Source organism: Haliotis rubra, unplaced genomic scaffold (genome assembly GCF_003918875.1).
Source record: "Haliotis rubra isolate DU_JTF1 unplaced genomic scaffold, ASM391887v1 Scf18, whole genome shotgun sequence".
Lineage (NCBI taxonomy): Eukaryota > Metazoa > Mollusca > Gastropoda > Lepetellida > Haliotidae > Haliotis > Haliotis rubra.
In genome coordinates, this window is record NW_025765780.1 from 2,583,828 (window position 1) to 2,590,831 (window position 7,004).

The following is a 7,004-nucleotide window of genomic DNA, read 5'->3' on the forward strand; positions in this document are numbered from 1 at the left end:
TACATAACGTAGCACTTCCCATGAAATATTACGACATACAATAAATGTAATACTTGCAAGTTTCGAAAGAAGTGATTCTGTAAATTAAACAGCCCAGTTTCTTAAAACTTCTGACAAAACCCAGTCACAAAGGATTCACTACAAGTCGGACCTAAACCTCGGGCCGGGTCACCTGGTGAGCATAAGACAATCGATGCATCATTCGATCGAGCGCAGGAATTCAATATGAAGAACAACAGGTTATATTTATCGGCAGTAGTGAGTGAGTTGGGTTTTACGCCGCTCTTAGTAATGTTCCAGCAATATTACCGTGGTGGACACCAGAAATGGCCTTCACACATTGTGGGGAATCGAACTCGAGCCTTCGGCGTGATGAGCGAACGCCTTAACCACTAGGCTACCACACCACCTCTTATCAGTTGTAAGGGAAGCACAATGACAACCATCAGTCCCGGAAAGAGTGAGTCAATATAGTTTTACGCCGCTTTTAGCAATATTCCAGCAATATCACGGCGGGGGACAACAGAAATGGCCTTCACACATTGCATCCATGTGGGGAATCAAACCCGTGTCAGTGACGAGATGACGCTTTAACCACTAGGTTACCCCACCGCAGCAAAGCAGTATTGAAGACCCCACTGTGTATATGCATTGAATGTCACTGACGGATAATTTATAACTAATGTCTCATTCTCTGCTGTTAAGGATATATTAAAACACCGAAGAAAGTGTCACAGCGTCACGCAATTGCTTCCTGTTTAACACCTTTGTGTGTGATGTGACTATCATCAAAACGTGATGCCTCATTAGTACCCCTCTCGTATTCCTTATCCTAACCCCATATTCCTTATCCTCCTCCCATACTCCCTTCCATAGTCACCCCCTTCAATATTCCTTACTCATACCAGTACTCCCATATTCCCTATCCCCTTCTATACTCCTTACCTCCCTCCCATATCTTCCTCCAAACTTCCTTATACCCCTTCCATTTCCCTATCCCATTCCAGATTCCTTATCCTCCGACCATACTCCTTATCCCCTCCCACCTTTCGTACCTACACCCATATTCCTTATACCCCTCCCATATTCCCTATCCCCATCCATATTCATTACCCTCCAATATTCCCTGTCCCCTTCCATACTCCTTATTCCTATCCCATATTCCCTCCATATTTCTTACCCCACCCATATTCCCTATCATCCTCCCACATTTCTTACCCCACCCATATTCCCTATCATCCTCCCATATTTCTTATTCCCCTCCAGAGTCCATATCTTCCTCCCATATTCCTCATCCCCTTTCATACTCCTTATTCCCCTCCAATATTCCCTATCCCTTCCATATTCCCTGTCCCTTCCATATTCCCCTTCCATATTCCGTATCCACTTCCATATTCCTTATACCCCCTTGAATATACTTCATCCTCTCCCATATTCCTTATTGCCCTCCCCAAATCCTTATACCCTTCCACATTGGATATCCCACTCCCGTATTCCCTATTCCCCTGAGAGACATTGAACCCAGGTCTTTGGCATGAAGATCAAACACTTGAGTCTTCCCTACAAGTCTTCCCCACATCCCTCTTTTACAAACAACAAAGGCATCAAATCTTCATACAAATGTCTTTTTAATTTTCATGATATGACCAACGTTAAACTCACTTCTCAAAGAATCATGAACATACTGTACATAAAAAGTCTTGTTCCTTAAATCTTAGTTCCAATAAACAATACACTGCCTCCTCGGCATCTGACAGGTGACTTGTCAAGTCTTACAGACCTGTTTGACAAAGTGGAATGTAGTTAACCCACGAAAATGAGAAACAAAAGCATTTTAGCACAGTCTTTCAAGACTTTTCTGGGCATAAACACGACCATGTCCAGAATGTACTTTACTGTTGATACATTTATACACACAAGTCAATGAAGTCAAATTAAAAAACATTCCCACCATGCGATTATGCCGATATACAGAAACAGATGATGTCAAAAGCACAATGATGGAGAAGTGTAAGATTAATACTTAAGGAATATGTCCATTCTTCAAAGTCACAGATCTGGTTATTTTACTAACTCAAGTATTTGCCAATATTCCCATTTAAAATTCCAACGAATGTCCACAACTAAAGATTTTCACAGCTATGCAATACCCTGTATGTGAGGATAAGAACTTAACAGACAACTTTTGAATATGTCACAATATATGATAAAAACTATACTGAATGCCCATCAGTCTCAAAAAAAAGCTAAACAAAACTGCAATAAAAATGAGCCATTCATCATAACTTCAAACATGCCATGACTGTTCTTTAGTAAAGTTTATTTGATTGGTGGGTTATTCTCCTCCAAAAGGTGAGTAATGAGTCTGGTTATACGCCACTTTGAGCAATATTCCAGCAGTATCATGGCGGGGGACACCAGAAATTGGCTTCACACATTGCATCTATGTGGGGAATCAAACCCAGGTCTTAGGCATGACGAGCGAATACTTTTAACAACTTGTCTAGTCTACCACCCCCATCTGACAGGTCCCTATAGACACTGGGGTTCACAATGGCCACGATGCAATATGTATCACTGTACATGGGATACAACCTGTTTCATGATACACATATTCATATCAAATCACTTCTTGACTATAAACTTTTCAGAGCAGTTTCGAAAGGAAAAGTTAGCTCAAGAAGAAAGTTCATCTTGTCTATGTTTATTTGTAAATTTGCAATGCTAATTTACCATTCTGTTCTATTCTGAGAAAACTGACAGACAAAATATGAGATGTGGAGTGTCATCAAACCAGTCTTCTAGAATGGGTATCACCTAGCACTGATACACAAAAAACATATTGCATCCTTGCATGAAACCTCACAAAGCACCAGAGTATCACTGTATCATTTCACCCCTATCTAAAATGGACACCTCAGATTGCATTCCGTTGTGTTCTTGGACAGTGAACAGCGAATACGTTCAAATATTCATTCATGCTAAAATAAAGGAACACTTACCTGACTTGTACACTCATGTTCACAACCATTTACCATGAGTGTGGGGAAAGTAGAATGCTTCCTTAAATGATTTGATATGTTTGTAAGTAATCTAGCTGCATACTGACTTGCATAACTTGAGAACTTAAAATACATCATATAAAGTTGCCACTTCTATAAATCTCTACTTCAAAATTGAACATCAATTCATCTAGTTTCCAAAACTTTTATTTAAAATTTGAAAATTCAAATAGAAAAACATGCAATAATTATCTCCTTTCCTTAAATCAGAATCAGTGGGCCATCTGAATTCTGGGTTTTTTTCAATTCAGAAAAAATTCTGCCGTTAGTTTGGGAATTCTTTTCTTGATCGACCTATCAAAGGTATCAAATCAATATAGACTCCTCAGATTAAAATAGCAGATTTCACAGAGAATTATAAAAAAAAAACCTTTTCCTAATTCACTGCTTGTGGACATTTATAAATAAGTATATGTACAATTATTTGTTAAAAGTATAGAGAGAGAGAATGTACAAACAATGTTTATGAATACAAATTTGGCATAACCTTCAGTTTACTGTTACTGTAAAACCATAACTGGGGACCGTAACATTGATAAACTCTTTGACACTAAGTTAACAAAATATTACAAATCTGCAATGTCCATGAAATGACAAACAAATATGACATTCAACAAAGAAGTGAAGGTAACACAGAAACATGTCAGTCAGAGTATGTCAGTGGGAGTATTCTACACTGTCCTTTTGTGTATAGTATTTTGTGTTCATCAAACTCATCTCACCAGTTTGTTTGCAGAGGCTGTAACCTATAAAACACTATTAGATCTAAAAGGACTCACAGTGTCAAAATACAAGTGTCATTCAATAGTGGAAACTTTTTTTGTAAGAAGTCATGTTTATATTCTTTCTGATTTCATGATTTAAATGTAACTTGGTCTAGTACACCAAGGGAATAATTTAAGGCCACATGTCATGAAGTCAGGTGCTGGTTCCTCGTCATGTTTCTTCATACGGCTGTCACTTTGTATTTTACATCTGTCACAGAAATTATGCAAATATTTATAAAAATAACGTACATTTATGACACATGGCCCTATCATGATCCAGTTTTGAAGACATACAGTAAACATCTAGCAGTATACAAAGTGTCAGACATATCTGTTCAGTGGATAAGATTTAACACATAAATTTTATCACAAAGGCACTTGGTGATAGTACATGTATTGAAATCTATACAGTATATAAAAGGTTTTGAGACAAAACATTCTTTGAATGAATGACATGATAGCACACAAAATGCACATTGAACAGCTACCCACAAAAATATTTCTTAATTCTAGAATTAATAACGAATGTAACAAAATCCTCATCAAATGACATTTCTTAAATTTAGGGGTCAGTGACATAATTAACTAGTTCATTAACTAATAGTCAGCTGCTGAGATCTTCATATTTCATAGCAGAAGTACACAGACAACAATGAAAGCATGTGGCAAATGACCAGTGGCAAGTTACCAGGAAACATGTAAACACCATAACATCATTTACTACGCAGAACAAATCAATCACAGATCGTCCTAAAACTGAGGATTAACGCTAACTGCTTGTGCATCAAGGATGCAGGCAAGGACAAGTATCAGGGGTGGAAATAACTTAAAAATTGCTAGTGTAATCCGGTACAGTGGCACATGTAAAATCACTTGCCCTGATAATTTTTCCACTATACCGGCCATTTTCTTGTTGATTTTTTAATAAACAACATAATTAACGTTGGAAAGTCAACTGGACACCTGTACAGTGTGATATACAAATTTGCTTGCCCAACAGAAAAAAACACTGGACTCCGACGTCGAGCAATGGGTTATTTCCACCCCTGAAGTATGCCTTTGGGCATCTGTAAGGCATACTTACACAATGTGCAACACATCTACATGGAGTGTATAAGTACAGGAATTACAGCAGACATAGTGTCAAGACGGCTTTATACATGTGGCCTATGTTTGCTCTGTGTTGAGTTCAACCTTCATAAGGAATTGTTCAAGAACAAGCTCACTGAGATTCCATTCCGCAGTTAAGGATAAATACATTACATAAATACACATTATACTGACTCCGAGCCAACCAGTCCTTGTTGTACCCATTAATGCCGAACGCCAGGCAGGGACCAACCAGTACCATAATTTTAACGTCTTTTGCTATGACACGGCAGGGGATCGAACCTGCGACCTTCTGCTCTCACGGATGGTGCTCTAACCACTACACCACAGAGGCAGTAATGCTTTTAAGAACCAATGAGAGTTGAACCATTGATTTACTGCTGAAATGTTTCATAACAGTTAGAGAGCTGGGATAAACTGCAATTTGTTTCGAAGGGTGACAAGAGAACAGGGTCCATGTCTGACAAGAGGAGTTCCTGAACAACTGACTGACTGACTGAGTTTGGTTTTACGCCGCTTTTAGCAATATTCCAGCAACATCACGGCGGGGGACACACCAGAAATGGGCTTCACACAATGTACCCATGTGGGGATTCGAACCCGGGTCTTCGGCGTGACGAGCCAACGCTTTAACCACTAGGCTACCCCACCGCCCCTCCTGAACAACAGTTTCCATGTCTGACAAGACCCACGGACTGCAGCAACCACACCTCCCTAACACGACAGACTTAAAACAGGGTTCATATGCACTGAGATTCTTCTGTGAAATCATACTAATTTACATAATTTCAGAATCATATACAAATATTAAACATAATCATAAGCCTAGACAGGATGGTTAGTATTTTCACAGGGCCATAAAATGTAGATAGATCAGTTTCTTCTGCATGAAATTCACAATTACAATATGTATATCTTTGTACATGTAATATGGAATTTTTTCAGTCAATCAAGAATGAGATTTTTGCAAAATATACCTATGTGGGTTTTTACACTTTTTACTACGAGGGGGCGTCCCAAAAATAGTCGGCCTAACTATACTCTTGGTGTCCAATGTAAGAAAAGCTTCCATTTTACTTTGAAAGAATCATTAACAAAGCCATATCCAAAATTTCACACATGTCATTAATGAGATATTAGTCATAACACATTGGGGTATAATATTTCTTTAAAAATTGCAGAAAGTGAAAAACGCTCTGTCATTTTGTACCTCTTGGATAATGGTTTGCCCTCACATAATGTCATATAAAATATGTTCAGCATAGTTTTGGATGACTTCCCGTCATAATCAATATTCAAAGATTTGGATTGCTTGATTATATTTAGACAGGGCCGTTTTTATAGGACACCCCCATTTTCATCTATCAAAAACATTGCGTCGAGATATTCATATATTACAATGTATTGAGTGCTGACAGTGGTGGATTGGGTTTGTTTTTGGGGGGGATTTTTTGTTTTGTTTTTTGGTTTGGTTTGGTATTTCTTTTGTGTTTTTCTTGTTTTTTTCGGGGGTTGTTGTTGTTTTTTCGGGTTGTTTTTTCGGGGGTTGTTGTTTTCGGGGTTGTTTTTTCAGGGGGTTGTTGTTTTTCAGGGGGTTGTTGTTTTTTTGGGGGTTGTTTTTTCGGGGGTTGTTGGTTTTGGGGGTTGTTGGTTTTGGGGGTTGTTTTTGGGGGGATTTTGTTTTGTTTTGGTTTGGTTTGGTATTTCTTTTGTGTTGTTTTTCTCGGGGTTGTTGTTTTCGGGGTGTTGTTTTTCGGGGGTTGTTGTTGTTTTTCGGGGTTGGTTTTTTTGGGGGGTGTTTTTCGGGGGTTTTGTTGTTTCGGGGGTTTGTTGTTTTTCGGGGGTTGTTGTTTTTCGGGGTTTGTTGTTTTTCGGGGGTGTTGTTGTTTCGGGGTTGTTGTTGTTTTTCGGGGGTTGTTGGGGTGGGGGTCCGGGGTTGTTGTTTTTTCGGGGTTGTTGTTTTCGGGGTTGTTTGTGTGTGTGTGTGTGTGTGTGTGTGTGTGTGTGTGTGTGTGTGTGTGTGTGTGTGTGTGTGTGTGTGTGTGTGAGAGAGTGTGTGTGTGTG

At 38.9% G+C, this 7,004-nt stretch overlaps 1 long non-coding RNA gene across 1 annotated transcript; it reads right to left on the reverse strand.

The window, feature by feature from the left end:
• Nucleotides 1-1,609: 1,609 nt before the first annotated feature.
• LOC124273370 lies at nt 1,610-4,782 on the reverse strand. Its single transcript, XR_006897625.1, has 3 exons — nt 4,772-4,782; nt 2,513-2,521; nt 1,610-1,780 (listed from the first exon to the last, which is right to left on the reverse strand). It is a non-coding gene; the product is annotated as an uncharacterized LOC124273370 (long non-coding RNA).
• Nucleotides 4,783-7,004: the final 2,222 nt, after the last annotated feature.